Source organism: Megalobrama amblycephala, linkage group LG20, assembly GCF_018812025.1.
Source record: "Megalobrama amblycephala isolate DHTTF-2021 linkage group LG20, ASM1881202v1, whole genome shotgun sequence".
NCBI lineage: Eukaryota > Metazoa > Chordata > Actinopteri > Cypriniformes > Xenocyprididae > Megalobrama > Megalobrama amblycephala.
In genome coordinates this window covers 23810322-23820463 of record NC_063063.1, presented here as the reverse complement: position 1 = coordinate 23820463, position 10142 = coordinate 23810322, and positions in this window count along the sequence as shown.

Below are 10142 nucleotides of genomic sequence, written 5' to 3'. Positions count from 1 at the left end.
ATAACGCTTCCGAAGTTTACTTAAGCAGTGTTTTGAAATCGGCCATCACTAAATAAGTTGTTATTTAGATTTTTTGGCACACCAAAAATATTCTCGTCGCTTTATAATATTAATATTGAACCACTGTACTCACATGAACTGATTTAAATATGTTTTTAGTAGCTACCTTTATGGATCTTGAGAGAGGAAATGTCATTGCTCCCTATGGAGGCCTCACAGAGCCATCGGATTTCAACTAAAATATCTTAATATGTGCTCCGAAGATTAACGAAGGTCTTACGGGTGTAAGAACTGGCAGATTTTAATTTTGTACTCCATACATTTTAATTGCTCTTAAATTGAAATTTTTGAGTAAGTTAACTCAAATATTTAACTGAAAATTATCATGTAATCTCAACACTTTTTTAGTAGTGGAAATTTAGCTAGTTATAACTAGCTAATTCAGCAAATGCTAATTGATAACACAATGCTTTGATAACATTTGCATAGCAATTGCTGAATGAGTACTGCAATATAGAACATTTATAACATACCTGTTCTCAAACTAAGCTTATGCTCCACTCGTCACCATGACTCTTCTAAATTGGGATAGCAAAGCATTAAACACTACAAAATCCCCTACTTAACATTAATCTTGCACACACACACACACAAAAAAAACTGTAGATAACACTTAATTTTAACATTTATTCTCCCTTTCAAGTGTCATGGCAAAGGATGCTGGGAAATAGAAATCCCAGCCAAGTTTCAGGTAAATTTAAGTTTATCTAAATTAACAGAAAGAAGTTCATAAAACTCAAAACAAATTAAACAATTCATATTACTTAAAATGTGTCAGTTTCGTGAACCCAAAAGAAAAAGAAAGTTCTAAATACTCATAAAAGTTAATTTGATTGAACTAATTGGTTAATTTGAGTTTGCCCTACTCAAACCAACTAATCATTTTGAGCGTTAGGGTTTACAGTGTGGTGTTGAGGGTCTTTAGTGTGAATCTCCAATGGGAACATGTCTCTGGCCAAATGAAGTACACCTTTGGAACAGCGCAGTCTATTTGCATCATTTTGGTTCTTTTAATTGATGATCTGGATTCTTGGGTAAACACTGCTTTGATTTACAACTGTTTTTGAAAAATGCCTGATGACAGTGGAGCCAGAGGGTTGTAAACGGTTCTAAAGTTCTGAAGAAATGCACACCCCCCATCCGATAATCAGTTGGGAACAGCGGGCATGCCGAAGGAGGCTGGCAGGAAAACGCATTCAGAAACTCGTATGCTAGCCCCCCACACCGCCCCATTGAGTTTCAGCCAAAATCAAGCTGACGAGAAGCAAAACTTTCAGTTAGTGACTTTTGCCATGGTTTGTTGAATATGTACATACACCCACCTCACACAAATTTCCATGGATGTCATACATTTTTGTAAAATAAGCAGCCTGAACCCTGAACCTATATGCAAATAGGCATGTAAAATGCACTAACTTAGCTTATCTATGTGCAAGTTAGATATCAGAAGAAAATGGCTATTGCAAACGACTATGTGAATTCTTTCACAATGCCGTTTTGGCCTGCAGCGTAATGTGAGAGATGATATGCACAGGAGGCTGTGAAAGGTCTCTATGTGCTCCGTTTATGTGGGGCGCGCTGTGCTCGTAACGATTGATTTGCAGTATGTTTGGGGTTTCTAAATCTGCAACATGGTGTGTTTTATAACCCAGGGAATGAGCTGTGAGACTGCTCTGAACCGAGGCACTTACTGTATTACGAAAAATTGATGAAACTCTGAATTTCATATGGAAATGTGCCAACTTGGCTGATTGATTTCTTTATAGATCCATTAGAGGTGATGATTTATGAGCATCTCAGAAGATCTCACAAATTAAAAAAACTTTAGCTACGGACAACTGATAAATTGATATTCAAACTAATAAAACAACAACAAATAATGTTTATTTAATATTGGCAACCTGATGGAATCAAATAACAAGTGTCAAGGTTGTCCCCGGGGGACAACTGTGTACTATCCAGAGTAAAGGGAATTGAAATTAGCACGCAACGCTTTTGCTCAAGGAAACTATTCTCCTTCAGAAGCGGCGTAGATGACAAAGAGAAGGAAGTAGTGTCAGGAACAGACACTTGTCAATGCAAAGAAACCATGACACTGCCTCCAATCGAAGTGAGAGGAAAAGTCATACTTAGCATGGCCGGATTTACCCCGTTTTCCGCAAATCCCACTGCAGCGTGGCGTAATTGAAAACAGGGGTGAATAATCAGTGAAACAACTCTGTTGAAAAGCTAATTGATCTCATATGCAAACAGAATTAAGTTAAAAGCTGTTGGGCTGTATCTGGTGCTCTGTTACCGTCAATTCTGAGCCTTCACTTTCCCACTTTTCCAGAGAGAGAGAGGAAAGGAAACATTCAAGGTCTGGACGAGAGACAGAGCGGATGGAGAAGGGGAAAGGCTGGATAGACACAAAGGGAGAGAGAGGTAAAGCCACCCAAACGATACGTTTATTCAATTCAAGATTTCTCAAAGCTTGAAAAAAAGGGGTGTCTCATAATAGAATCACTTCATCAGGAACTCAAGTGCTTGAACACAAGATCCATCTGTTCGGTGTATCGTCTGATTCCCCCTTCTGGCACCCTCCTCTTTCACTTTTCCTCCCTCACCTCTCTCTCAGGTGTGTGTGTGTGTGTGTGTGTGTGTTTTAACAGAACTGAGAGAACGCATAACTGTGTTTCATTACCGCTGTAAGAGACGTTAAGATAATCATTCAAATCGCTCAGAGTCGAACCCCACCCGGCTGCTAATTCAATCTGCCCACAGCAAAACATGCCAAACAACATCCATTATGGTCACACAGTTAATTGGCAGAGGGTGGGGGCTCAGGCTTGAGTCAGGAGGGAAGCGTTGCAGCGGACAAAAGCAATCTTGTCTTTTCACCGCTTTGAGATGGCGGAACATGGCGATGCTCTTGCGATGCTTTGTATTGTCATTGGACAATAGACAAAGACACACAAGACAATAATATAAACGGCTGGTGGGATGATGTTAGACACAGATATGTTTCAGTAGTTCATTACTCTGTTTCTGTACTTACAGTAGTTGTAAATCACTGATGATTTGAAGCTCTGTGAAGAAGTCTCTGCACTGGATTTTTAGAGTGATAAATGCTTTTATTTATATCTTTCTATATATTTATATATTTCTTTTTTTTTAAATAATTTTAGTAAACATTATAATTATGTTTCTAATATATCTCTACATTTGCAGCTTCAAGGTTTTTTTTTTTTTTTAGCTTTTTAAGGGTTAGTTCACCCAAAAATGAAAATTCTGTCATTTATTGCTCACCCTCATGTCGTTCCACACCCGTAAGACCTTCATTCATCTTCAGAACACAAATTAAGATATTTTTGATGAAATCCGATGGCTCAGCGAGGCCTCTATTGCCAGCAAGTAAATTTACACTTTCAGTGCCCAGAAAAGTACTAAAAACATATTTAAAATAGTTCATGCGAGTACAGTGGTTCAACCTTAATATTATAAAGCGACGAGAATAATTTTTGTGCGAAAGAAAAACTAAATAACGACTTTTCAACAATATCTAGTGATGGCCGATTTCAAAACACTACTTTGAATCTTTTGTTTCGAATCAGTGATTCAGATTGCGTGTCAAACTACCAAACTGAAACCGAAAAGATTCGAAGTAGCCATCGATAGATATTGTTGAAAAGTTGTTATTTTGGTTTTTTTGGCACACAGAAAATGTATTCTCGTCGCTTTATAATATTAAGGTTGAACCACTGAACTCACATGAACTGTTTAAAATATGTTTTTAGTACCTTTCTGGGAAAAACTTGCTGGCACTGAGCCATCGGATTTCATTTTCATTTTTGGGTGAACTAAGCCTTTAATGTGAATGCATCTGTTCAAGTTTATGTTTAAGATTTGACATCATTTATTTAAAAAAACCCTTGTTGTTATTAGCCAAAGAATCAATCTTCTGGTTAAAAAGTAAATGATATTATCTGATTAGTTATATATTCTAAATATTGTTTTCAAAGTAGTTTGTGTTATTATCTCAAATTTGAAATCAAATACTTTTAAGATACATACTGTATATCCACCTTGTTCGTAAAGGCAAATTGTAAAATGTGTTCATAGAACGGCAACCGTTTTCATGGCCTTACAGCTGATTTTTGTTGAACTAATTATTATTTCAGTTAAAAGCATTCAGTTAAATCTCTCGGCTAAACTGTAAGTTTCCATGACTTAAATTCTGCCATCATTATACCAATTACATATTAAGATTAAGTAACTCTAATAAGATTTCTAACCAGTTTAAGTTTATTTATATAAGTTATATGCAGTTGTTCCCATACATGGTTATAAATTGTTAAAGTTTATGTGCTTTATGTCTTTTTTCAACCTTTTTTATAGGCCTATTTGAACATTTATTCAATTCACCTGTTGTATGTTCAGAATGGCAAGTAAACCAAAACACCCTTAAATATATGTAAATATTTGTTTTTGTTTTTTACACATTATTTAGTGTGTGTGTGTGTGTGTGTGTGTGTGTGTGTTAAACACTCTGACCCTCAAGCACACGGCCCATTCTGCAGGTTTCCATCTCTATTTGATCCCGGGCACATGGCCAGCTCTCTCCCAGGTCCACAGCAAAAAACAAACTAACCTCAGTGTGCCATACACAACTACAAGCGGGCCGCAACCTGTTCGCCTTCCCCACCAGGTAGTCTAGTGTCCTCCAGCCCTGTCAAAATGTCCTTCCTTTAATAGCCATCCAACACTCTAATTCAATCAGTCTTCTAACTCTAATTTCTGCTCTTTTTTTTTTTCTCGGTCTCACTTCCCAACCCTCTCGTGTGTCAGAGTGACAAAGGCCTTTGAACGAGATTCTTAAATGTGAAACACTCTGTCATACAAAGCCAGTGAGGACGAGGCGGTGTAACACACACACGGCCATAATGAGCGGACCGAGGGTGACAATTAAGACCAAACAAAAATAAAAATAGCATCACTGCTGCCATGGTATTAAAAACGGTGACATTTACAGACCTGTATTTAATTACCAGCTCACGCTGTTCGCCAGGTACCCCATTACACCATGTGATAAATCTTTTATAGCTAGAAATGTATGTGTGTGTTGGTAGGGTGGTGTTCTACAATGATGAATGTATATAGGCATTGATCAGCAAAATAAATACATGTATAGGAAGAAAGAAAGACAAATATTTGTGCAAGGAGCAGGGTGCCTCTTGAAAGGTGCATGAATGCTGAGTTTGTGTAAGAGCGTTTGTTTTTGCATGGTGGTGTTGCCTATTGAGGGCCTGTAGCTGCCGGCCATTCGCTGTCAGTAGACTCGCTGTAGATGCTGCTTTTCAGCGCTGTAGTTTTGCTTTCAATGGAAGTGGAGTGCATCTCATCTCCGCTGTTTTTTTGTGCAAGGGCCAAAAGCGTGGAGAACATTTTAAGCGTGTTCATAGGCTATCATCACCCATATGCTTGTGGTCTTGAATGGCACGAGTATGTCAGCTGTGGCAAGTGCTGGAATTCAGTCAAGCTTCTCCGCATTAGTGTATCTTGCTCAGGACGACAGATGGAAAAAGTATAAACATGGAAATTACATGCATACAGTTCTCTCTCATTCCTGACATTTTGCTAAACGGTAGTTTTAAATTCTTAATCAATAGCATAGTTCTTTAAAAAAAGTGTTTGATTTCCACACAGACCACCTGAGATTTACATCAAATAAGCAGGTGTTTTTGTAAAACATGTACAGTTACAACTGTGAGATAATTATGAGTAATTAATTGAGTCACAGTTATGAGAAATGAGAAATCTGGCTAGATAGATAGATAGATAGACAGACAGACAATTGTGAGGGAAAAAAATTTCACATTCATTCATTGGTTAATGAAAACTTGCAACCATAAAACTCTATACTATACTATGAAAGCCCATTTTTCAGAGTAAAAAAAATAAAAAGTTAAATGTGAAATAAACCAAAGTAAAATTAGAAATAAAGTTACAATTCTGAAATATAAAGTCACATTTATATGATTTTTTTTTTACCTTAATAGTTACCTTTTTATTTTATTTTATTTGTTGAGACTAACACAAGCTTCCTCAGCGTAACCAAATAAAACCTTTTCAGTGATATGAATAACTTGTGCATGCGTATGAAAAAAGTGACTGTTCATTTCTGTGCGTTATTTCTTTTATCACCCTTTTTTCTCATCATTATCTGTTGAATTCTTAGGCAGCGTCCCTCCTGCTGTACCCACCGGCCCCCCTGCATATGCTGGGAAAATGAGAATAGATTGGCCTATCCTTGGATGGTGCCAGGTGGCATTTAGACCCCCAAGAAGACATGAGTGCAGTCTATCTACCTCACGGTGACAGACGTTGGGCCTGGAGAGAAAGGAAAAGAAAAAAGGAAGCAAGTCGGAAAGAATGAAAACGGAGGAGGGGGAAAGCAGAAAAACCCTAGTAGGTCCAGGCGAACGTGTTGTCCTGCTGAAGGCATGCTTGTTTTCTTTGTCATTATCTCAAGCTGCTGTTGCACAGCGAACCAGATGTACATGTGGGAGTATGCAAACGGGTTAGTGACAATAGGAATGTGCTTCTTTTTTTTTGTTGTTGTTGCATTGCCATGTAATCTACGCCTATTTCTTGTTGTGAAACTGTACTTAAGCTGTACCAATTGGATTCCAAATCCTGTTATATATGGATTAGTGAACATTTAAACATTCTGGAAAATGAAAATCAGAGTTCACAGATTATTTTGCAACACATATACTTATCTCAATTGACAGCAATTGTGGTATAATGTTAATTATCACCAATAATAAAAAAAAAAAGGTTACTTTTTTTTAATGACTTTTACATCATTTTCTTTTAAAAACAGCAAAAATCAAGATTATTTCAGTTTATATTTAAGAATATTTCAGATTCAGTACAAGTTCAATCGGCATATGTGGCATAAAGTTCATTACCACAGAAAAATAGTTTAGACTTTCTTTAAAAAAAACAGCAAAAAATCGAGGTTCAGGGTATATTTAAGAATATTTTAGGATCAATACAAGTTAAGTTCAATCGAAAGCATATGTGACAATGTTCATTACCACAAAAAAAATATTTGACTCAGTCAAATCGTTTTTTTATTTAAAATTAAAATAAATAAATAAATAAACAGCAAAAATTGAGGCTCAGTAGGCACTTAAAATGGAAGTAAATGGGGCCAATAAATGAGAGAATTTAAAAGCAGAAACGTGAAATCTTAAAATACATAAATCATAAAAATCATTCATTAAATCATAAAATACTTTGTTAATATTTTTCACAGTCGTTTTGGGGTTTATGGCATTACATGGCTTTAGCAATTAAGCTGTACAATTGGATATAACTGGATATAACTTTTTTTGATGATGATGATTTTTGTCTTTTTTGTGATAGGACAGTACAGACAGGAAGCGAGGTGGTAGAGAGAGAGGGGGACGTGATCGGGAAAGGTCCGCGAGCCGGAACTCGAACTTGGGTCGCCCGAAGCGCAACGGCGCTATATGTAGGCGCGCTGCCCACGAGGCTATCGGTGCTGATGAATTGGATATAACTTTACACAAAAAAGGTTAGTAAGCCATTTTTTTCATACTTGTAAACACACATATTGTTTAGATCTTTTAGATATACTTTTAAAACAACATTAAATTTGAATCAATTTTAAGTTTATGAATGGTCCCAATTGTAACCTCACCTCAGTGTAACCCAGATTTGAGCTTCTTTTTTGTTTCTTTTTAAAGAAAAGGAAATTAATTTTTGTGGTAATTGCCACAAGTGCAATTGATTGAGCTTATCTTGTACTGAACTCGCAATATTCTTTGAATTGCATTATCAACAGTCCTGCTACATTCTGAGCAAGTCAGCTCTTGCAATGTGTGTTGCAAAAGAATATTAATCATGCAGGGAGGATGGTGAAAGAGTGTCATGTCATTGTTTCCATTGTTGGGAAATACCTGTTTTTCGTGTTCTGCAATCCGTTTTCCTCATTCAGAGCAAAAGCCATGACTTCCTGCCATCTGGGTAAACAGTTTTTATTGTTGGAGCATGAAAACAAGAACTCTAATTATAGCGTTAGGATTATGCTACAGTATGCCAATGGCCATGATACCCCTGGCACAGTAGTGGAACTGTTTCTACAGGCCCTGAATGACCCCTTAGCGGCTAATGTTATATGATGGGGCTTTTTCAGGGTGATTAATGAAAAGGATGGGGAGGACAAGAGATGGAGAGATAGAAAGAGAGGGAATGGGGGAGGGGTGATCATGACAAATCGTTTGGGGGTTCTTCAAAACAACACAGGGAGATAGATGGCAGCAGTGTGTGTCTTTCATTATCAGTGACCCCCTGTTCAATCAACGCCAGAGAAAGACGGCCACAGTCCAGAGAACAGGGCTACAGGACAAAGTATCATCCCATCATCAGTCAAGCCCCCTCTCTTAACACATACGCACACACATATCTTCTCAAACTCTCGCCTCTACCCCTCAAACGACCCCGCGCACATTGATGAGATGACCCCAGACTGGATATGCCCTCAGGATCTAAAGAAAGGGCGGCATCCACGCAGGTGCCATGGTAACATACGCCATGGCAGGTCGAGTATCATGAACAATGGTGTTGGTGATGTCATCAACCCAGTGGGTGGAGCTTCGCACCCCGCCTGTTTCCATCACCATTCAAAGTATGTCCTATTTTTTTACACAACTCTCATTCTTTTCTCTCTTTAGCATGTTAAGAAAGTGCATCATGAGAAACCTCATCAGATGTGTCTGTAGAAACGTCCCACTGTTCTGTGCTTTAAGAGAGTTATTTGTGGTTTAAAACAGCGGTTTTCTAACTGTGGTGCACCTGGTGCAAGGTGGGTTATGGAAAATTCGAAAAAAAGAAAATAAATGTGTAAATATTTATATATAAAAATATTGTGTGAAACATATGATATAAAACGTTTAACACAATATTTTTAACCCATGCCGAATTGTATTCTTTTATATTATTATTTTATTATCGCAATTATGGTTTAAAACAGTTGTTTTCTAATTGGGGCTCACCAGCGGTCTACAAGGTGGGTTATGGAAAATTTGAGAAAAAAAAAAGAAATTTCTGTCATTAATAACTCACCCATATTCTGTTCCAAACCCATAAGACCTTTATTCATCTTCGTAACACAAATTAAGATATTTTTTGATGAAATCCAAAAGTTTTTTTTTTAATCCCCCATAGAAAGCAACATAATTACCACATTCAAGGACCAGAAAGGTACATTGTTAAAATAGTCAACGTGACTACAGTGGTTCAACCTTAATGTTATGAAGCAACTAGAATACTTTTTGTGCACCAAAACAAAACAAAAATAATGTCTATACAACATAAACAGAGACGTAATTATTGAATAAAGTCGTTATTTTTGTTTTTGCGCACAAAAAGTATTCTCGTCGCTTCATAACATTAAGGTAGTCATGTTGACTATTTTAACAATTTTTTACTACTTTTCTGGACCTTGAATGTGGTAATTACATTGCTTTCTATGGAGGATTAAAAAAACAAACAAACCCAGATTTCATCAAAAAATATCTTCATTTGTGTTTGAAGAGGAATGAAGATCTTATAGATGTGGAACGACATGAGGGTGAGTAATTAATGACAGAAATTTCATTTTTCGGTGAACTCACCTTTAAACATATACATATTAAATATTTAACGCAATATTTTTAACACATGCCAAATTTAATTTTTTCATATTATTATTTTTATTTTATAGCAATTATTTTATTCTGTTGACAGCCCTCGTTTTTGGAAAGAACAGAAAGAACCCCCCTCCCCCCCAGAAAAATTACTTTTTAAAGATGAATACATGTAACATCACTCTTATAGTGTGCTGAAAAATGATTGTGTCAGCTTAATACAAGATAAATATCCTCCAGATAATGTTAATGTTAATACAGTGTTTGCTTTGGCTTAAGAACAGTGACAACATAAAAAGCCAACTATTTCACAATTGTCACTTAACATTTATCACAATTTAAAAAGGTCTATAATGCCTGTATATATTTTCATATACACCCTCC